This window comes from Lagopus muta, chromosome 12 (genome assembly GCF_023343835.1).
Source record: "Lagopus muta isolate bLagMut1 chromosome 12, bLagMut1 primary, whole genome shotgun sequence".
Lineage (NCBI taxonomy): Eukaryota > Metazoa > Chordata > Aves > Galliformes > Phasianidae > Lagopus > Lagopus muta.
The window spans coordinates 3,468,813-3,492,920 of record NC_064444.1 but is presented as its reverse complement, the minus strand read 5'-3'; the positions used below and the strand labels follow the sequence as shown (position 1 = coordinate 3,492,920).

At 38.7% G+C, this 24,108-nt stretch overlaps 1 long non-coding RNA gene across 2 annotated transcripts in view; it reads right to left on the bottom strand.

Annotated features, from left to right (window-relative positions):
* The window catches only part of LOC125699054 (uncharacterized), a 124,076-nt gene that overhangs the window by 5,070 nt on the left and 94,898 nt on the right, over positions 1-24,108 (bottom strand). The window contains exon 5 of one of the 2 annotated variants that reach the window (XR_007379416.1): positions 6,579-6,708. The exons of the other annotated variant lie outside the window; for it this stretch is intronic. This is a non-coding gene — a long non-coding RNA (uncharacterized LOC125699054). The remainder of the gene's footprint in view (positions 1-6,578; positions 6,709-24,108) is intronic. 2 annotated transcript variants of the gene reach the window in all.

Genomic DNA, 24,108 nt, shown 5'->3' with positions numbered 1-24,108 from the left:
CAGTCATGTAGCAATTTTCCTATGTGAGATCCCCACTTAGTTGGCTCTTAGCAAAGGTTGTTGATTCAAGAACTGTTTTTACAAGCTGTCCAATTTCTTGCAAGTCAGAAGACATTTAGCAGTTATACTCCAGACTTCTATGAAATGCATCTTGCTACCCTTCTCATAACAGAGAAGAAAAGATGCCAAATCTCTAAGGAAACACTGTTCAAGAAGCATGACAACACTTTTGTTTTTAAATTTTACTTCTTTTAAACTTGACCTTTTTAGAAGAAGGAAATTACCTGAGTCAAGACTTAACACTCACTTTTGATAAACAGCATCACAAGAGATGAAGAAGCAGGGGGTCCTGTTCAAGAGATGCACTAAAAATGCTTATTCATATCAAAATCGAGGATGATCTTTAGATTGAAAGCCAAAATAAAGTTTGATGATGCCGTCTGTTAACCATGACCCATATGCCCAGAGATCTGCGTCTTGTCAATGGGAACTTTATAGGCCAGCCTACTCTGATTTCTACCTTTTGGAGGTCAGTCATTCATTACGTAACACAACTTTACTGCTCCAAGCTGAAGTAAAACATATGTCTAATGCATTCTTGTTGCCTGACTGACCTAAGATCTTGGTAACCCACCTGGCTGAGTACTAGTTTACACATTACGTGTCACTGATACAACTCTCGCATTTACACCACAGCCTCAGACTATTAATCAGATCAGTTTCCTTTTGCTTGTAATTTCCTCCCAGTCTGCAGAACTGTAAATTACCCTGCAGGATGACAAACACAGCTCTGACTGCGGGATCACTGCGTTACAGAGCTGTGTTATGAAACAAGGCTCGTTCACAGATCCTCATTCATTTGAGAGAGATGTCACTGGCCTAACACAATGGGCTCCTTTCAAGCCCTCCCTTCTTTTTCATTCTGTTATTTCTCTGTTAATAAATAAATAAAATCCCCCTTGGTTTATGGCTGCAGGAGATGAAAGAATTCTTTTTTTCTTGTCAACATTGTGTAGTGCTGATGGAGTCTGGCAACAGTCGAGAGCTGGCTCTGACTTCTCTTCTGTTTTCCTTATTAGCATTTTGCTTGGCTGTCCCTGCCAAAGTCTCCTGGACATTTCGGAACGTTGTGAACTGTTGCAAATACTGCAATGTCCAAGTGTGAAATTAACTGCATGGAAACTCCTGGGATCCTGTTAACGGTGTATTAACAATAACCTCAAGTCCACAGGAAACTACAGGCACCTGTTCAACAGGGAACATGTTCTTAAATTGACACTCAATTATCACTGCATATTTTAGCATTGTTTTTGCACCTTATCTAAGACCTACCATGAGTACTGAAAGCCTGCTTACTAATTTAAAATCAGTTTTTACAAAGCAGAACAAAACGAGAATAATAATAGAAATACATGTTAAAAAAATGCTGTTTAAAAAAGGATTCTAAAAGAGAAAAGATATTTGCTGCAACTATGGCTTACTTGACTGAATTCAGATGACATACTTCACATTAATTTTAATAATTACCTCTAAGGTATTTTCACAGAATCACAGAATGTAGGGGTTGGAAGGGACCTCCAGAGACCATCGAGTCCAACCCCCCTCTGCCAAAGCAGGTTCCCTACACCAGGTAATTTTAATCATGTAGGAAAGATTTTATATATATATATTTTTTTTAATTAAAAAAAAAAAAAAGAGAGAAAGTGTAACAAAATTCATCTCAGCAAAGGCAATGGTAAATAGCACTCAAAATACATTTCTGCTAACAGTGGAGCACCTTAAACATTCAATAATTATAGTCAATATTTTCAGACCGGAAAGCTAAAACTTCACATCTGGAAGTCATTCAGAAACCAAATCAACCCCCACTTTATAAAGAAATGTGCATTACCAATAGCCTACTATAAAATTAAACCACATCTATATTCAGTCAGCAGCGTAGGAATGATGTGCAGCCTTCAAAAAAGAAAGGTGCTCCTGAGCAGAAGGAAACCCAGCGCCTCGCCATCCTGCTGCCTGTCAATGAGTGACTCTCAGGAGACCAGCAGTGTTCTGAGATGGTGGACCTGTCTGCATAGCAAACTGTTTATCAACATCTGAGTAAATCAATCAGCAGGACTTGTTCATTCATTACAGCCCATAGGTCTGTCACTAGTGCAAGCCTTATCTAGCTACAGCTCAGTTTTTTCCTCCTGCCCACTTGACAGCTTTGTCACCCAAACTTATCCGGCGCTTTCAGAGCTCATTTATACTTTGAATTCCTCCGAACTGATCTAAATAGTCTCTGATTAATGGTGAACGATTGATATGTATTAACCATGGACTTGCTCCTGAATGTTTAACCACTTTGATGAGTAGGCTGGAGCACTTTCATTTTATGATTACACTAGACAAATTTAGCTCTGGAACTGAATCCAAAAGCTTTAAGATGTGCCCTTCTGATCACAGACAGCTCCACTGGGTCTTGAATCCCACCCTTCACATCCCTCAGGACTGGGACACAAAATTAACTCATGTAATGAGCACTGCTAAGGATGGGGAGGAGAGGGAGAATTTGTCAGCACGTGACTGACTGAATAATATTAAATACCTGATAACTGCACTATTGTCTCTTGTATGCTGCACAGAATAATCTGGTTCTGAAAATATTTTTTACATTTATACAAGTTGCTCAGATAACAGCTAGGAAGAAAATACACACACCATACATATATACACACACAAACACTGATATATAAGTGATGCTCAGCTAATTCTTTCCTGCTCTTTTGTTACCACTTTAAAGCCATGTTCTCCCCTGAATGTGCATTCAGACAAGCCATACTGACACCAACACCCAATTTATGAAGGGAAAATGTGTTTTCATTACTGCTAATTACCATTCATTGTCATTTTTTTCTGCCTTAAATAACCATTATCATCCCTGCCCTGCTGCACGCTTGATCTCTTTCTTCTATTATTCATCTTTTAACTTTTGTCTCCATCCCATTTCCAGGTTATAACTTTGAAGGACCGAGTTATTATTTTTCAGCCAACGATCTAATTTAAGCATAAAGTAAAACATCCCCAAATTCATTTACTATTGTTTTCATTTCAAATAGTTTAATCTCTCACTTCTAGGTGGAATTTTCTACCGGTACATCTCATTTTCTCTTTTCCCATCATTTCCTTGCAGTCACTCCACTTTTAATCTAACAACGAAAGAGTCTGATTAAATGGTTGACTTGTGCATGAAACAGTCCCAAATGGAAAAATGCCTAATGGTGGTTAAATATTACATGCCATCACATTCTACCTGAAGAAGGAGCATGACTGACAGCAGTCAGAGCCCTTTGAAAACCCCTTTCTGAACAGAATTGTGCAGATTTACTGACATATTTTCTCACGCCTCAGTTTGTCCAACCACTGCTCAAAGGTTTCAGGCTGTGCATATGAATTCTCCAGGAAGTATCTGCTGTAGGTACACACGTGTCCTGCAGAACAGGAGATAGGAAAGGTCTGTAGGGAATAGTAATACTTTTTATTTGTCTGTAATGATGTAACTGGAAAACAGAGAAGCTTTTGGAAACTAAGATCTCTTCTGGAGATCAGTGAAAAATGATTTTATCGCATGTTCCAAGGTATATCTTTAATTCCTCACCTGTCTCAGCTGGTCAGGTAGAAACCTTATGAACCTTCCATGTCTCCTACCCTTCCATCTTCACAGCAACTGCTATTTCTGATGTGTATCAATGTACAAAGGTAGCTATCCGACAAAAACGCTTCTCTTTGGGTCTGCTTGTGGCAAACTAGAAAGGAACTAAAGGAAATCAAACATCTCCTACTCCTGCATCACTTCTCCCTATGAAATCTTCAACTCTTTCCTGAAGAAATGAACAACTCTGGCAAGTTACATCCCTCCCAGAATTCCCAGAAATGGCCGATGAGGACACAGTGCTGTGAGGTGACAAACAGGAGGCGTTAGGCAATAGTCTCCCAGGAAAAGAAACAAAGAGTTTAATTTCTTACTTTGAAGGGACCCTTTCCTTCGGCTACTGGGTATCTTGTATGCTGCTTAATCCATGGGTACGGTCTGAGGAAACTGCAGCTGAAGGATGAAGGCCTTCCACGCAGGTCTAAGGAAAACCATCTATGCTGGAAGAATTTAAACCTAGAAAGAGGTGGCAACTCCAGGCTGCAGCCACTGAGAAGCATCTCAGTCTTCAATATAAGTTTGAACTCAGGCACTTAATTGCTGAGAAAATGTGATTGGTTTCTGTGGATCTGCACAAAACTATGGAGAATTATCCCCTATGGAGCTCCACTTTTAAGTGCAAGTGATACTCAGTTTGAGGTAATAACTACCAGGAACAGGCTTATCATCTTCTCCTTGCTGTTTGTCATCACAGTGCAGCCACCACAAGTTCCTGTGTATCTCACCAAACCTGGAGTTTTGATTTGCAGTTATTTGATCAGTCGAAGTTGTCAAACAAGGGTTGAGAACAGCACCTACAGTGAGAAATACTGGGGGGAGGAACCAGGATCCAGCATAATTCTACTCTGCAAATTGACAAACTAATTTAAATCGGAAAAAAGGCTATAACCTGATTCTTGGGGGTTCCATAGGGAACGAATTTGGGCTGCAGGTAGAATTTAATTACCACACAACTTTAAATGGTTGTCGTTTGAAAGGCAGGTGCCAGAATTGAAGTTCCAAGCTTATAATAAATGAACTTCCCCCTCCCCCCCCCCCCCAAAAAAAAAACAAAGGACCATAGTAATGGCTGTAAAGTACATACAGTAAGCAGCAAAAAGGCTTTGTTGCATGTAGTTACTATAATCCAGCTTGTGTCATTACTTGAATGTAGACACTGTAGCTGTTTTGCTGCAGCCTTGGCTTTTCTAATTTAAATACCTTTGTTGGAACTTTAATTTGTTGGGGAAAATTAGAATATTCACAAAATACACAGTACTCCGATTGAATTGATAACAAAGCTTTCCAAGTTCTAATCATATTCAGCATTTGTGTTCTTTTGCTTTAAGTGTAGAAACATAATGAAATAATCCCATAACAAAGCTCGATGAAAGTGGCAATTAAAAAGGAATCGATCTGATACATCCTGTTCTTCAAATTGCTACACTCTGTAAAATGTAAAACTCCATCTCCTTTGTGAAAGCTTTCGTTTCCCATCTTGATTAGGCAAATATTGAAAACAATAAACATTTTTCTCAAAAGTGAGCCTTTAATATGGACTAGAAGGAGCGCACTATGGATATTACATTTTCCACAGAAGACTGGCTTTCACATTAGTGTTTGCTATTAGTGCATTTCATGGCACTCCATCATACTGTCTTTCACTCAAATCCTACATTTGTTGGAGCAGATGGAAAGTTAGTTTAAATTAATTGAAAGCATGCTGTGCACAGCTTGTGATACCAAGAACACACAAAGAAGAAAGGAAGATACATCAATTTCTTTTCTAAGATACCTATCACTGTGAGAAGAGATCTCTTAAGAAAGAGAAAAGTATAATATCTTAATGGTTGGATTTTCCCCCCCCTTTTTTTTTTTTTTTTTTTAGATAGAGTTATTCTTTGATTTTGACAACAGAAGGAGGTAGAGAAATTGGCTGGATACACACCGTTGGAAGAATAAATTCTGCCTGGGATGTATCGTAATAACAGGGCATACAAAGTTAGTTATTTCTCACTGTTCTGTTTCTGTAGCCTGTCTGCAGTTCTCAGTGACACTGACAAGTTTGAAGACTGATTGCCTCCTCATCTATTTTAGTAAATATTTATCCCTACATCTAGAACCTCAGCTTTTCTTCTGTCATCACTGGAAATCCAGTTCTTCTCTGTTTTATAAACCAACAGCCAATTGCAATTAAAGCCTGCATTAAAATCTGCTTTAAAAAGCAAAAGCAGGAGGAAGCAGGTATTGGGAAATGTTTATAAGATGGCTGGCTTCTGTTGTGTACACTTGCTTTTTCCTGCTAAGAATGTTGCACTGGGGAGGATGGGAGGAAAGCTTCATGCTTACATTTGCCTCGCTCCAGACAAGGTGAGACCCTCAGGCAAGAATGGGAGTTGTTATTTCTTGTAAAATGACCAAAAAGTGCAGAAATCAATGAGGAAAAGTCGTCTGGAATACAAGGTAGGAAAAACAGGCAGAAAACATGACCTGCAATGCCAGCCTCTTGGTCTTGGTAGGGAACAGATGCAGAGTCAGGTACAGGGGTGATGGCAAGAAGTGACCACTGGGTCTCACAGGCACTTAAAGCAGAACATGCTGTAAACAAGGAATGCACTGAAACTTGTTGGACTGAGAGAGACCCCAGGGGTCCTGCACACAGCCAGTGGAAAGGTGAGATAACTGTCATTTTAATATGCATTTTAATATAAAGTTTTCTGTTTCAAACGTTGCTGTTACAGTCAGCATTTCCTCCCTCTCAATTCAGACTCCAAATATTCTACATGAGTTATTGCAGGCCTAATTTCTGCGAGTCACTGAACACTTTCGACCACCTCCAATCCCTGTAGATCAAATGCAACTCAATAATGGCAAATGAAAGAACGCAAAACTTTCCCAGTCCTACCTTTTTGGCTTCATCTTCCCCCTTTCCTTCAGATATTGCTGATATTACAGCTTAACCCATCTTCTTTTTTGTGGATCATTCAGGAACATTTGCTTCTTGTACTGGATATCCCTGAAATACACTTGTGCTCCTGTAAGAGATTAAACTTACTTTTTTTTTTTTTTAAATCTCATTGCCTATTTCTTTCACAACTATCTCCATATTCCCTCACTCTTCTTCAGCACTGTATTAAAATTCTTTCTGTATTATCTTTACCTGTGTTCAATTTGTCTTTCAGACCACAATAACTGCAGAATTTTTCTTTCTTTTTTTTTTTTTTTTCCTACATTGCACAGATTCTTTATGACCATCCAAACCAGCAGCTCTGAGTTCTTAAAAGGCCTTCTCCCAAACTGGAAATCAAGTTTCGCCTTATACTACTTACTGCACAGCAAAATCATACTTCTGTGTGCCAAGTTCCTTGATTCATAACCAAGGATGCATAAGCACAATGCAAGGGAAGATTTGGCTCGGAGATTGTGTCCTTCTCTTGAGCACATGGCAGATGTCTCAGTTCCTATTAACAAGGCTCTTTGGAAATTAAGAGGATTGTATAGGTAATCATTGTTTGATTAATAATTTACAGTACCAACAGGACAGAAATGAAAATTGGAGAACTACAATCTCAAAGCAGCCGCAGGCCTGTCAAATATGTAAATTTTTTACCCTTTTTCCTCTGCTAGGGCACTGCTTAACCCCATGCTGAGTTGTCTTTCTAGAGCACAGACCCTACTAAATTCATGAATAATTAGTCAGTCATAAAGAAACAAGGAATGAGTGAGAATTAACTTCTCACCTCCTAGCGTCACTTGAAGATTAATTTGCCTAAAAACTAATTAGCTGACTTTCTACAAGCAGAGAACCCAAAATCAAATTAGGAAAAAAAAAAAAAAAAAAAAAAAGAACCAAGAACCCACCTAAAAATGCATGGATTTGTATGCAAACAAGCCTAATGCTTCTGGGAAAAAATAGATTAAATCCTCCATGAACTGTTGTTGTTTTTTATAAGAAGTAAATGAAACCATGATGCAGCCGAGATGAAATCTTTTAGCCCTTTCACTGACATCTGCAAGTAAAGTAAATAGTGTTACACAAAACTTCTCCTTCTGCTGATAAAAGTATAATCTGGTTTTAAGATTACAGGGGTTTAGATAGCTACAGGCATGCAGAGCTACTGCACTGAGTTTGCAACTTAATGTCAGCCACAGCTTAATAGCAGCCAAGTCATTAGTTAGTGCTAGTTATTAAGTGGAGTAAGCCAAGTAAGTCAGCAGTTGTGTCACTGAGGCAATGATGTAATTAGCACCTTGGTTTGCAGGCAATTCTTTGTCCATTAGGGGAAGAAAATTAGGCAATAGGGAAGTTTCCTGCATCAAAGGATTCATTCCTAAGGCTATGAACTAGTGCTGGGCACAAATGCCAAATTTGCTGGAAGTTGAGAGAAAAAGAGGGTGAGCAGAATCCAGAACGTTAATTAGGAGAGTAAGAGTTTTATGGTTCTCTGAGCTTTTAATAGTTATTGGAACATAAACCGAAGCTAACATACTGACACAGATTCTAGTTAGGGGCTGTAGAATGGTTCTGACATTTCTCAAATCTCACCCAGGATATTCCAAGGTTAGCTAAAGCTTAAGCTGTTCCCCAAACAGGAACCGCTTCGAGGAAATCAAAAGAACACAGGAGGCCCTTTTTTAAGCAAAAAGTTCAGCATTTCAGTATTTCTCATTTTTATAGAGAACTCTTCAAAATCATCCTCATGAAATTATACAAAACACTACAAAGTAGATTACATAGAAATATGACAGAATCATAGAATGGCCTGGGTTGCAAAGGAGCACAATGCTCATCCAGTTCCAACCCCCTGCTGCATGCAGGTCACCAACCAGCAGCCCAGGCTGCCCTTGAATGCCTGCAGGGATGGGGCATCCACAGCCTCCTTGGGCAGCCTGTTCCAGTGCCCCACCACCCTGTGTGTGAAAAAATTCCTCCTAATATCTGACCTAAACCTCCCCTGTCTCAATTTAAAACCATTCCCCCTTGTCCTGTCACCATCCACCCTCACAAACAGCCGTTCCCCCTCCTGTTTATACGCTCCCTTCAAGTACTGGAAGGACACAATGAGGTCTCCCCAGAGCCTTCTATTCTCCAAGTAAACAAGCCCAGATCCCTCAACCTTTCCTCAGAGGAGAGGTGCTCCAGTTCTCTGATCATCTCAGTGCTCACCTCTGGACCTGTTCCAATCAAACATCAATCCAAATCAAACATCATGGTGATGCAGAGCATTAACTGAGAATATTAGTAAAACAAAAAATAAATCGTATTAGTGCTGAGGTTTTGAATATATTTGCCAGATCTTTCTGTATACAAAGTCCTTACTGTATCACTTCTACACTGAATCTGTCCCCTCCCAGGTCCTTATGCAGAAAAATCCTTGTCTCAAGGTATGCATTGCTCAGTAACAACTACAACACTGGTGTGCTAGCAACACTATTCTCACCCTAAATCCATCATACAGCACCAAACCATTAACTCTATGCCAGCCCAAACCAGGACAAACCTAAAGAAATGGACACCAAAGTCCTCTGGTATTAATCTTACTACTAACGTATTCCAGAGGGGATCCTCCTCCATACAAAGCAAAATTCCCCACTTTCAACATTAGAGCAAACCTACAAAGCTATACTAATATGGATTTATGGCAATCAAGTACAGCCAGGCATTCAAATTGAATAAAATTGAGAGCATCTGACTACAGCAGAAGAGAAGATGGGAAAGAAAGAACCCACGAGAGAACAAGTTTGGTATTAGCAGCTTGGATGTTTGATTTGATTTCATTGTTCTCTGGGGTTATTAGGAGTACACTTAATGTTTTAGCTGCCTTTTGGTGAAATATTAACAGCAGGAAATACAGGGGGTGAACCACCATCTTGCTGTCAGCTGGCACTCAGCAGCTCAGGAATGGCCCATAGAGTGAAATTTTGGAAGCACAGCTCTATACAATTGCTGTTATTTATTAGTTCTATAGTCATCTGAGGTCTTTTCAGCAGAGAAGAAGATATCTGATGCAATTCAATAGCACAACTATAGGAAGGTGAATGAGAAAAAATTTTATATGCTGCTGCCTTATCCAAAGAGATCCAGTTTTGCAGTTGCCAAGGTAACAGGTTTGTATTTCTAATTGCCCCACAGAGCCTGGGAGGTTGTACAATAGACAGTCACCTACCACCATCCCCCAAACCCAGCCTGCTTTGGATACGTGCAACTGGTTTAACCCATGAAATCAGTGGGACTGCCTGCCTGCCAAATGCAGTACCAATTTTCATGTCACATACCCCTGAGTACAGCTGGCAAAAAACATTCAGTAAAATTATGCACTAGGTCCTGCTCAAATGATTTGCCTTTCTGTTCATGAAAAAAAGAGCCAGAAGTTGTTGTATCCCCTTTTATGTACTGGGCTTGAACTTTATGAGCTTTGTCTACATATGAAGTTAATTGAACTGCTTGTCTTTATGAAATACACCTCACACATCCCAGGATAGGTGCAATTAGCAATTTTAAATCTAACAAAAAAAAAAAAAAAAAAAAAAAAAAAAAAAAAAAAAAAAAGTTGGGGGGAAACAACACAAAGGTGGAAAGACTGTTGTGAAATTACCAGCAATGAAACAAAGGCAAGGCTACTAGAATGGGAAGTTACCATAAAGGTGTATTTCCTTCTTTGAAGGCAGTTACCTGAAGTGTTTTTCCTTAAGAAAATGACAGCAACTTGTTATCAGGAAAGTCATTACATGTGAACAAGCTTTACAAAACCACCAGCAGAGATAAGCTGCTTCTCCCTTTCTACAGATGAACAACTTCTCTCTCTCTCTCTCTCTTGTTCTCTCTCATCATTTTCTTCCCTCCCTCCCTCCTCAAATTTTATTTTATACATCTTAAAACAGTACAGAGAACTGAGCTCTGGAAAGGGAATGTTACCCTGTGTGTTCAGTGCCATCTACATCAACGTGCTCCTGAACAGGAGAGATGTCTGGCTGAATCCAGACCACAGGTGTCCAAGGACACCCAACACTCAGACAACCACATTGTCATTGATGGCGAAAGAGCTTTACAAAAACCTAAAGAAAAATAGGAATGATAGAGATTTTTCCTACATACCACCATTCTGCACATGCAGTGTATTCATAAGGATTTTAACAAGCATTGGAGCCTCTCATATTTATCTTCCTGTAAACATCAACAAAGAAACATCAACAAAGAAACGAAGAATCACCTTCTGAAAAAAGTCATCCTCTTGCTCCTTGCGTTTTGTTTCTGACAGATTAAAAATAAATATTACAAGGAAAAAGTTATCAGATCAATCAGTGCTTTGGGTCATGGGTGTAAAACAAATTTCATCTACAAAGTAAAAATGGAAGGGTAAAAAATATGACATTCTCTATGAATTGCCTTTTAGCCATCTGGGGAGGAAAAATAACTACAGGAGATTGAGCATCCAAGCACAAAAGTTTGAAACTGGATTGCCAAGATGCCTAGCACAGATCACTTATCATGACTTACAAGTCAGATTCTATCAATAGTACCTAATAATTCGAGTATTTAAGGCATTCAACCAAACTGAAGCCTGTCTCTGGATATGCTATCTGTAATCAACTTCTATATTCAATATTTTTCTAATTTCACTACTAAATTGTCCTTTTTATTTTCTTTTAAAAATATCTAGAAATCCATGCACAGAGGAAGGGAGAAAGTGAAAATGTTTAATACAGCATTCAGTAGAAATTATTCTAACAGCCTCATAGTCAGCCCATTAGAATCTTTGCTTGGGGCAGAGATAACCTTCACCAAGCCTTTCCAAATTAGGTGTGATATAATACCTTCTCTGACATTGCCAACGCAGTACTGTATGGTACATGCATATGAAAATGGTGCAGTGCTACAAAAGGTACTATATAAAAATCCAACACAAGGAAACAAGGCAAGAGCACTTATCTTCCAGGAACAGAGACTAATCTTTGGGGGAATTAGCTCAAGCCATTGCTGTCAGGGTGCTCTGCTGCTGAGTTACATCGGTAACAATAATTCATTTTTTAATGGCTAGAGACCTGCACTGTAATTCCATACTGAAATCTACCCTAAAATTTATTAAGGAAGTTTCGGTGTGTTCGAGCTATATATCTAGATGAGATCCAATCTTCATTAACTCGCAGGAGGTAGTGCTGCTGGAGGGCATCAGCACTGAGTCCTGAAAGCACAGGGTGTGCTCATTCACTTGGCTCAAGGTCTGATCCTCCACATGTGTTGGTAGCTAACTTCAGACAGTTGTGGACAGGCATCCGATGGCCCTTTCGGGGACAAGTTCTATCCCGATCCTATCAGAAAGCAGCTCATGGCTACAAACGAACAGTTAAAAAACAAAATAAAACCAAACCTCTCTTTATTGAGGTGTTCAGAAAAGCCTCATAAACCCTAACTACTATTAAGTGGGAATGTGAAAGTTTATTAAAAAGAGATTATGTGTTCACGGTGGTAGGAGATATTAACAAAGGACTCAGGAAGGCCTTTTGAGTCATTACATTCGAAAGCTTGCCATGGCCAAAAGGGAGAAATACTTCAGACGCGGCTGCAAGAATTTATTGCTTCTTCAATTAGAATCAAGTTAAAGACACAACTAGGCCAGTTAAAGTGTCACTGCACAACAATCCGAGTCGTCCGACTAAAGAAGAAATTAATAATGTAATTAAAACTAACATGCTATTGAATCCCTTTCCCTGTTACCTGAGGTCCCCATCCCTCGAGGGGACCCCGTGGTTTCCTGGTGCTGCTGGACATGCTACTGCCAGGAGATCAGTGCTGATGGTGCTCTCAGGTTAGCATGTGGTTATTTTATCAATGCTGTTCTTTCCCAGCGATCAGCAATTTCATGTTATACTACTTTTCTTCTTCTCTGGGGGCTCTTTGCTGGAGTTTTGCCATGCCCTCAGCACTACCAGATGAGCAGTAGATAGGCATTAGGTCACACAATCCAGAGACTACTCCCTGGTAGTCTTGTACTGGATTTGCCCTCAACCAGAGCCCTGCAAAAGCCTGGAAATCAGGGGTGCCTGTCACTGCAGTATCTAACAAACAAAACCAAGCTGCATATTCTAAACAGCCTAACCCATCTAATTTTCCATCCAGTCCCTGTGATTCCAGAGATGCTAATGACAAAGCAGTCTTTCCAATTTTAATAATGCTATTTTGACATTCTTACCTGACTCAGATATAGGAAGCCTGAGGATAACTTTATCACAAAGCAGCAGATGGCAGTTAATGATGGGGATCAGTCTCAGGGCTCAGGGTGAATAAAATATGATATTTCCTAGCAGTGATTAATGAGGTAAAAATGCATCTAATTTGGAGATGCTGCAAATAAGAGTGCCTAAAATTCTACTTTTACAGAGGGTAAAAACTACCACAAGCAATCTGGTCTCTACCCCCACAGTCTTTTAAAGCCTTGAAAAGGGACCAAAACCATTCTGTCTAGAAGGGTGAAGAGGAATATTTACTTAGTTTTACATTCAGTTATGTAACTCACCATCTATGCATGCTATTATCCCCTGCAGTAACATTGTTTACACAGGATGATGCGTGCATTAGTCTGCTCTGATTTACTGAAGGATGTGTTATTGCAGGCAGAAATGGTATTTCCAGCATTTACCTGCCAGCACTTAAACACTTAAGCCACAGAATGTCACAACTTGCTCGATGTGTTAGCGCTGGTTTGCAGTGAATGTGGATAATCAAGGGACAGCTGTTGTTAGAAGCTCTTCTGTGCCTCTGCTCCCTTTCAGAAAAGTATCTGAGAGAGATTCAGCTCAGCTTAACTTCGGACAACTGAAAACCAAGAACTGAATCTAAGCTAATTATCCAGCCTTCCTCTGCACTCAGTGTGAGTTGCTTTGTCTAATTTATTTTTTGGATAGGACACACTGCCCTTCGGAAGGGCCATTCCTTACTGCTGTACATATTACACTAGCTTCCCAGGTTATGCAGGTGGCTATAGCCAACTTGTTTCCTGAAGAAATACATCCTACCATTGCAAAATGGTACGTCATCCCTCTCTGCAATTCTCTGCCATTTGCTGCAACACAGAAACTCTCTTTTGCATTGTTGATACGCTTTGTGGGCTAACTTCAACGTTCCAGCTGATCCTCTGCACTAATGTTGGCTGCCAACCACTGTTCCCTTAATGGCACTAATAAGAAAGTTATCTGCCCACACATTTCCACTTGGGAATCACAAGTGAACCAGACCTCACTTCTGCTACTGTAAATAACAGCTTTCCTGCCACTCAGCTGGGGGGAAGACAGAAGGGCAAGAAAATCTGCTATCACAGCCAAACTAGACACAATTATATACAAGGTACCAATATAACCACAGCTAAGCTGAAATGCAAGGGATGCAGCAAATCAATATCAGTGCTATGAAATCAGGTCAAAAAAGTGTCTGGATTACTTGTAGCTCTTGAATCCCATGAGATGCCTCACGTAAGCTGTCACACCTCATCTCGTCTGTCCAATATCAAGTGCTTCATTATTCTTCCTGCTTCATGATCATAAGAATGAATAAAAGCACACCACCACTAAAAATTACTGCCTTTCGTCAAAGCGTAATCCAATGCATTCTGCTTGGGGCCTGTAGCTGGTGCTGGGATGTAGCTGACACTCTCCCTGTTCTCAGAACCAGCAATTATTTTGCTATTAGGAGGCTGTAAAGCTGAAGAACTGATGCCTGTGTTTTGTTTATCTGCTGCTGTGATACGGATGCTGCTTTTGCTGCTCTCATCATAGTACGATGCAACAGTTAAGCACACTTGTATGTTTCTTCAAGTCCTCTTGCAGAAGCAGTATTATGCTATGTTTATTCCAGTTTCTTTATAGGATACTTGTTATGCATGACTGATTAATAGGCCTCAAGCTATACTCAACCTGCCACCCACTGTAAATTATTCTTTCTGTCATCTGTGTCATTTCCTTTAAAATATCAAGCTGTTTTATAATTAAAGAGTTCCCTTGAAGGTCTTGTTTCAATAAACAATCATTTCTTCCACTGTGCAAAGTCCTTGTGCTAATAAACAATTTAACAGTATATATTATTTTTCTGCTCTCCACAACTTTAAACTGAAGACGGACTAAAGCAAAACTTAAAATGCAACGGTGACTGCACGGATGGATTCAAAACCCATTCACGTGTTGTTTATCTCAGTATTAGATGTGTTCTAATCTGCATATTGGGTGAGTTATAGCACACTAATTGCTCACAGTACTGTTTAGACATTTTCATGTGTCACCCAGAAGATGGCTGAAGAGTTACTTATCAGAGAGGGAGGTAATTAAGGATAAGGCTGCTGGAGATAATTCCAAATTTGGGATTCAATGCACAGTGAAAATCTCCTGTATTAACTGGAGACTGCAGCTTTGTTATACAATGTTTTTTTCTATGAGAAAGGGCTTTTTCCTGAATACTGAATATTTAGATAGTGACAATATCTCTGATAGTTCTGAAATGCTTCCAAAAACTTCTTCCCAATGTTCAAAATTGCAGAAAGTATTACAGTGACATTTGGGTTGATCCATAAACCTTATGCGTGCTTTTCTGCTCAATAGTAACATTGATCATAGTTTTATTTTACTAGAAATATATTATTTGGGTAATTAAGGAGGAGTGATATTTTTACTGGGATTTAGTAAAAGATTTTGCTCAAAGCAAACCTGATAAATGATAATGATAAATGATTATGAAAAATTGTGCCCATGTCCTAGAGCCGTGTCTGTGAAACAGCTTTATAACCAACGTTTCAATGTTATGTAGTTTGGCAGCAAGGCTAAATTTCTAAATATTTGATCATAACAATTCTTTGAGTGGGGAGTGTTTGAATTCCAGGATGCCTTACTTGTCCTTCTGGATGGTTTTGATTTTAGACACGATCTTTTTGGCTGATAGAGTACGTCATAGCTCTTCTGAAACACTGGAGGTATAGCAACTTACACTGGATATGAATCTGCCCCAAGGACACAATTTGTTTCACAGTTAAGCTTTCTCTAAGAGAAATATATTAGATATTACAACCCTCACAGCAGTATTTTTTTTTCAAATTACTTTGGATGCTTACCTATCTTCAGCTACGAATGCCACAATTCTTATTTTCTACCACCAACTATATTCTTTGTTGATGTAATTCCCTGTTATAAAATCCAGCAGTTGCTACGTTTTCACTTTCTTCTATTAAATTAAGTGACCTACAAATCTCTTACCTACTTCAGTGTAAATACACATGACAAACAGTTGAGTTCCACATGTCTTTTCCAGCTGCATAAGATGCAGAAGTACATTTATCACTCAGTGCTGAGAAATATTCCTTGAAGACCACACATGAAAGCTCCCTCACACCCCAAATAATTTTGTCCATTTAATCATGATAAAAGTATTGCTTCAAGTAGGCCAGAAGCTTCACACGTGTATGAGCAGAGTTCAGGCTATATGGGTCTCCCATGCTGCTCAGCTGTCTCTTCTTGGAAGATGTGTGATGTGCATCTCAAAACCAAATATGGAACGGTGCTCTCAGATGGTTTTCTACACTGCTCACAGCAAAACCTCACATGATGTCATAAAACAGAACAGAATTGCTTGGCATAACCAGGTTAACCTCTTCTTCATTCAAACAAAAATCAATAGGATACTGTAGAAGAGAAAGTGGGTAATTTATATATATTACTCAAAATCGTTTTGAAAGTTATCCATTTTTATAGGAATTTTTTATGATATATACGGCATATTCACTCTAAGCCATAGCAAAAAATAGCATCCATCTGATAAGTGCAGCATACTGTAAGTCAAAACAAGGGAGGATAATAGCAGAAGTCTTAGAAATCTTCACAACTATTAAAGAAACAATCGTGTTTCAGAAAAATGACTCTGTATACTGGATATCCATAAAACAGGTTGGAAAACAGAAAGCAGTTATTTACTATAGTTGTTGAGAAAAATAGGCTATTAAATTAAAAAAAAAGAAAGAAAGATCAAAACAAAACCCATTCAAATCAGCAGCTTGATGGTAGTAATTCAGCAGTGAACTCAGTGCAACACATTTGGGTAACAAATGCACCATTTAGAGAATAATACTCATCCTCTGTAGCACAGACAACCAAATCACTTACTACAGTGCATTACATAAGAGATGAGGCCTTAAAAACCAACATTTTTCTGGTCTTTGGTCTGCTGCCGAGTACATTGGCTGCTATGTTCCAACCACAGTATTAGAGGAGATTTCTAACAACATACTGCCAAGGAGAGGTTCTACCAAATGTCCAGTACTGAGCTGTAATGAATTTTCCTTTCAGCAACTAAACCACAATTCAGGAACACTGGGATCTCATCTGAAGTTACTGCCATGAGCTACAGCCATCATCCCAAGTAAAATCTACTCCAACATAAACTGGAAGCCCAGTGCTATCCTAACACCCTGATGGTCCTAGAAGAAGAAAATCATAATGCTTGTGTTCTGTAGGAGTTTGTGGTAAAACTTCCTTCTCCTGTTTAAGATAAAAATGATGGAAGTGAATGAGATAAAAAATGACCTAAAATCATGAGGATGATTTAAACTGAGAGATCCACTTCTTTTTACTCCTTGACACTCTAGGTCTTCTTTCTCACCCCTTCATTTTTCACCTTTGTTCTCAATTTCTTTGCTCTCTTGTAATTATAATCCTGCTAAGCCTGGACATCTCTGTCTTTTTTGCTCCAGTCACAACTTGAATGCTAACTAGGAAAAGAGGAAGCATTTCTTCTGCATGCTCTCAAATGCTAATATCAGAGAAGTGCTGAATCAAACAAATGTCAGTGACTGCAGGCCAAAAATGAGATGATTGACTTGGTTCCCATAGGCAAGCTTGTTTTCAAAGAAGAGAGGAGGCCCCAGAAGTCTAAGGAGGGCAAATGCCATACCTAGCTTCACAAAACAGTGAAAAGGATGGTACAGGCAACTGGAGATAGCTGCTTTAGCTTCACTGCCCAGAAAAACACTATCAAGGAGAATTAATTTGTAAGTGCCTGGGGGATAAATAAGTGACAAGAAAGGTCTGACAGATTTTTGAAGAATCTATCATGTGTAACACTCCGATTTCCATCTCTGGCAAGGCAACTAGCCTAATGGATAGGGCAGCAGGTGCCATACGTCTTAAGTTTAGTGCAGCTTCTCATCAACAATACCTACACAGCAGCATAGATTATAGGAGCTGTTTTGAAGAGTTTATGCTCCACAAGATCCTCGTGAGCCTCAACATTCCACTGCTTGGCATCCAAGTGCCTTCTTTACCAGGCTGATCCAGCTAGGTAGAGCACATTAAGCTGCTCATCCAATGCGAGCAGTAAACTATGATGATTTGTCTAACAAAATGTTCTTGGGTATTACAGAAAAGCTGATAAAGCAACACTGATGGGACTGAGCCACTTTTGTCAACTTGTTTCTATAAATCTTAGAGATTAAGCTCGGTGTTGCCATATTTAATTCCCAACTCTGAAGGGAAAAACTAAAATCCCAAATATTGCTGTCATTGCAACAAAACAAATCACTCCATCAATCCTATTAAAATTCTCCAAACTGTTCCTGAAGTGAAACTGAATAGGGCTGCTGTGCTGAGAGAGGAATCTGACCCACAGCATGGTACGATGCCAGCATTTTTATTCACTCCTTGCCAAAGCGTAGCAGGTTTTGTGATTTGTAAGCTTTTTATTCCCTACAAAGATGCAACTTAATGTGCCTCTGTAATGCTTTTCACTTAACTTACACTGAGATAGCTCCGAGTGTATCTAAAATGTTACATCATCATTTTCAAGTCCTTACTCTGTTCCCTATTCACGGCACTTAGCAAACGGCCCTTTTGTTCATGTAAGTCACATTCTTTCCAGCTCTGGAGTCTTTTCACAAAAATCAAATTAATCTTAAAGAAAAAAAAAGAAAAAAAAAAAAGCAGATTCTTAGTATGAATATGCTTGATTTCATTGGATGTTTTTATCACTTTCATGCACACAGGGCAAGCCAGTGAAATATAACTGAAATGTCAAATTAAATGTATGGCAAAGTGATTAGGAAGAAACTTTTAGTATTTGTTACAGATTAATATGTTAATTATAGCACGCATTGTGAAAAAAAATGATTAAGTATCACCAAAGTAAATTTAGTTTTAACCAGCTTTATTCCTTACACTTCATAAATTAACCAGTGGAATGCATAATGGAGAAGAATTCAGACACTGAGATTGCTAGAAATTATGCAAAACTCCAAAGCGTACAAGGCTGCAATACTGATAATGTCTTTGCTTTAAAATAAGCACTTCATGAAAAAGAATTATGTTTCCTCTGTAACATCTGTTTTCATGGACTACTTGCAGGTATCTCTAAAATATTTTCTGCAGTGACAACACTGAAGCTGAATAATATTTTGAACTCTATTTTTGTCACGTAACGTGCTAAGGAAGACTAAATATCGATTCTAAGCATAACAATGCAAACCTCCACCAAGTGATGTTAAACAATTGCTGACATAAGTAGTTACGCTTGTAAAAATATCAAAGATCTACAGAGTAAGGCACTTAAAAAGAACAGCACATGCCACAAAATGTTGATGGCTGTAGGAACTTCTCATTCGTTCCCGAATCTGCATCTACATGGAAGATGAAGAGAAGTCAAAACCAAAGACTAAAGCTGTAGCAATGAGGACAACACTGGGAGTTGTGCCACTGAAGGTTTTGGAGCTATTTTGAGAAAAATATTAATCATTATTCAATGGCCACTAAAGTTATCTGAACCTTTCCAATTCATATTGGTGGGTTTGGAGATGGGTTTGTGCAGAACAAGGAATGGGAATCATTTCCAGCCTGAAGTCTGATTCTTTTCAAAAGCTTTACTTTTGAAAATCTGCAGAGCTTGTCTGCTGTGTTATCAAAACACAGTCTTCAGGCTGACACGCTCATTGAGATAAACCAGTAGAGATATGGGAAACACAACCACTGTGTAATTTACGGAGCAGCTAATGACACTTACATTACACCTAAAGTTGCGTGCTGTTTGGTTAACCCACTTTCTGGGCAACTCTCCAAATATTTGGACACACTGAGTATGACGAATCATTTTTTCTTGGCATAAAACATTTTTAATAACAAGAAAATGAATGTGATATGATTACAGGTTCACATGGCAAGAATAATTCTGTACATGTACAAGCATTTAGGTTAATAAAATAATAGCAAATTCCAAGCTCACGAATCCTGTAACTGGTCAGTTTAGTACTGTAGTAGAGAACTATGAAGATCAATGGTTTGGAGACCATTTGTAAACTTTCCTGGAAAATTCCTTCATAGTAAGTCCTATAAAGGTGATCTAATACTGTTTTTCAGGGAGAAATACCAAGATAGCATCAGACAGAAACATCATTTTACTATTATTTGGGAATCCATTCTCCAGTAAAAAAGAGAAATCAGAACTTGTAATCTGAGTTCTACAATATTACTGTTATGCTATTACTTTTTGTATTTGAAGAAGGTTAATAATTTTGTTCACTGTTTACTGTTTGTCAGATGTCTGTGATGACAGCAAAGGGATCTTTGCTCTCTGTTTTGTTCTAGCATAAGTTTTAACAAAACAGTTTTGATCTCCATTTAACAAGATAAGGGGAACAAGAAGCACAAGAGAAATTTTGCCTCACCTTGGCTGTTCCTATGAGAAATGCAAAGAGAGCTATCTCCATTGGTGATAAATTAGCATTACTATCTATTGATATAACAATTCAGAAAGTGCAATTACAATTTATTAAAGCATTACTATGCTATCATAAAAGAGAGATGACACCTGGTTTAATATTCACTAGATTCACATGAAAGTGGCTCTGGAACTTCAAAAAACTTTTCTTTTTTTCTAGTTCAGGCTTATGGAAGTCCTGCCAATGACACTCCCTTTGGTACATCTACTTCCTCCTGCTTTGCTTCTCTTCAAACAGCTCATTTGTAACACTGCTCTGCTGAATGATCTATATATCCTCATCAGATGACTGCAAGGCTGACAATCAAATCTGCTCTTAGCTGCTTCTGCTGTAGCCTCTGGAGTTCTGAACAGCTGAAAAACTCACAAGATATCTACCACTGGAGATCAGTACACTTAGCTTATTGCAAGCATATCAGGAGTTACTCATTCTTAAAGTCTATAAACCTAATGGCTTTCTTCAGACACAGCTACCCTCTACTGGGCCTGTAGGAATTGAGATGTATGTTGGTCATTCCCTACAGCTGGCCCTTTCATAAAGCGTTATGAGGAAATTCAAGTTACTTTATGTGGAATGTAAGCGAGGGCAAGCAGGTTGTTGAAGTAGGAGTGCCAAATGCAGTTGGAAGAGAAACTGTTATTTCTTCATTAAAAAATATTTTCAGCTTTCATTTCAGACTCAGTCATGTGTTTTAGGAGCTTTTAACCGGTTCTTCCTTCCATTGAGAGAAGGCAAAACTAACAAACAACTTTCATAAGGTGTTTCTGTCTTCATAGATTTTTAATTGAAATGCAACCCTCATAGCACCTCATTAGTTCACTGAATGTTGTATTAGTTCAATTTACTGAAGGACTTCTTTGCACCTGCCTTACGCATTTACCCCATTAAGCATGTGCACATTATCAGATAACTGCTCTATTATATTAAACTGTTGTTCAAATGGAATATTTCATTTTATTAAGAAGATAAAAAGCTATTTAGTGTGTATTAGAAAACATGGATTGTTTCATAGGAACATATTTTCAGATTAAGCTGAAACTCAGATATTTCAGTCTGCTAAAAATCAATGGAAAAACTCTGATCAACTCCAATGATCTTTGGATAAACTTTTAAATTAGATGACGTCTCCTTAAGATCACTTCACTAAGGAAAGCTAATTAAAAAGAATGGATTCACATTAATCTAATAACCTTTGTCTTTGACTGTTCTATATTCTAAGCCCTACAGATGCACACAAAATTCAAAGTAGAACTTATCAAAAGAGAAGAGTTTTGCTGCCTCATCCCTTGGATTTTATCTGAAACACAGCACTGTTTTGTAGGCTTTAATGAACCTTTTGGTTGAAAGGCTAACTCAGGCTGTCTCAGACATTGCATGCTTCATCTGGAATATCTGATGGCACGCTACTCTTGGGAAAAAGGGAAGCTCATTTTCCTGCAGAGAAGTGGGGAACTGTTAGCATTAGATTTTTATTCCCTGATGGTTACATTCTGTCATCCTCATTCACACTGAACAGTGATTTAATTTGAACACAAAGAAATTCAATTAGGCAATATTTGTAAATGAACTGCTCTTCTATACAATTACTGCATTGCAGCAGGTCAAGAAGCATCATTATAAATAGCCCCCCATCATGTTAACTCTAGTCCTAGACAGTTAAAAAAAGAGATAATAGATTAATGGCATGTAAGATATGTATCACTGCACAACACAACCTCACACTGCTGCTCTTTGGTGCCAACCTAAGCTTGCCCACCTGATGACAACTCAGTCAGACATCTGATAGTTAGGTGGGAGCAGACAGTGCTGGTCAGCACGATGCGGAGCAGAGTCAGCACATCGATGCCCAACTGTTGTGCGTGGAAATCTGTGCCTGCAAGCACTGCTACCTCAGTGCTTCTGGTTGGGCTATAAGACAGGATTAAATTTAATCACCATCTAACAGCACATCCTACAAGACAGACCCTCATTTTGTACTCTCACTTAAGATCAGCTGTTTTACTTTAAAAGGTACTTCACTAAATGAGGCAAAAATCCTGGGTAGCCTGTTAGTTTCACAAAGTGCCCTACACCAATTATGAGATAGGTAAATCATCGTAGATCATATAACTTATCACTTCCAGGAGATGTAAGAGATGAAATACAGTAACCCACCTCCATGTAGCTTCATTTTGTTTCTCAACAAAGCCAACCTGTACCCCAGACTTTTCCTTTCTAGATACTTTTACACAACTCAGCACAAGCCATAAAAGTACAGATATAATGGCTAATGGGGAAAAAATAACAAATCACTACTTCAATTGAACATTTTGCCAAATCTGAAAAAACAAAATATACAAGCTCTTCATCCAGCATCACACACTGAGTCTGCCTGGTTCTTAAGAAACCAAAGAAGAATATAAGTCTACAGAGAGAACTACCACTAGAGCAGTGCTTCTTCTGACACCATTTGTTTCCTGTTGCCCAGTGACCAGCATCACCACTTAACTTGAAAGATTCTCCTAATTCTATAAGCTTTCTTAGATTGCTGGAAGTTAGTTACTATATTTACCATGTCATTTAAACCTAAAGAATCAGAAACTTGCTAAGGAAAATGAGAAAGAAACTGTAAGCAAATGTTAGGGTATGAGTGACTGTTGCTATCATTCTCTTGGTGAAAGACAAAACCTTCCAAATCATTATCAGTAGAAAATGTCCCATTGAACACAACGGAGGCTATCAGCATGGACGAAATCAGCAGGCTTCATCTCGCAAATTATGACCTGATTAAAACAGCCCCTCCTTGCAGGACAAGAAGCATCAGATCAATGAATGGGTATAACTGATTGAACATGGCGATGCAACAGTTAGCAAGAAGTCCCTCCTGAACAAATAGAACAAAACCTACAAAGCATTTTTTCATTCAGGCATCATGAGCAGTCTCCCGTTGATTACATTCTTATGCAGACAGGTATCTGTCCTTGTCCATAGGAGATCTGTAACAACTCAAGTGCCTTTGAGGTTACAGATGTATGTGGCAGCCTGGAGAGCAGTCCCCAAGGTAACTGCTTCAGTAAACCTGTGTGGCTGAATACATTTGTTTAATGTACTGCCAGTCCAAAATTATTAGACAATCATTACAGATTTTCCTTAGCCTTTGATGATCCATGAGCCTACCTGACGGCAGGTAATTAAGAATCTAAATTGGAATTTTTATTTCTGGCAGTTAATTTCTGTCCGAGTTGATAGAGGATTTGTTGCAGAGCTTAAAGAAAAATTCCTTGTGAGAATGCAAGCAGATTTTTTTTTTGGGGGGGGGGGAGGATGATATTAATAATTCTACAGAAACCTCTGTTAGAATTACTTACATATGTATAAATTTAAAAAGAAAAGTCAGATTTAGCAGTACTGTTCACAATGCTCACAAGCATGTCTGCTCATGTTTACCATTCTTCACTTTTGTCTTCCTAGTCACTGATTCACCCACTTCTTCCACACAGCAGTCTTGAAGTCACTTATAATGCATTTGTCTAGAACGTTACGAAGGGAAGACTGCATCTGTTTGCCATCGCCATGTAATACTGTGCAGACAAAAGAAGTAATAAAGAATAAAATTCCATCAAGAGTGACTGCAGTGCACAATTAGAGGTATAGGCAAGATATCTCTGTACTTAAAGCAACATAGATAACATGGAAACTTGATGAATGTTATCACTGGAG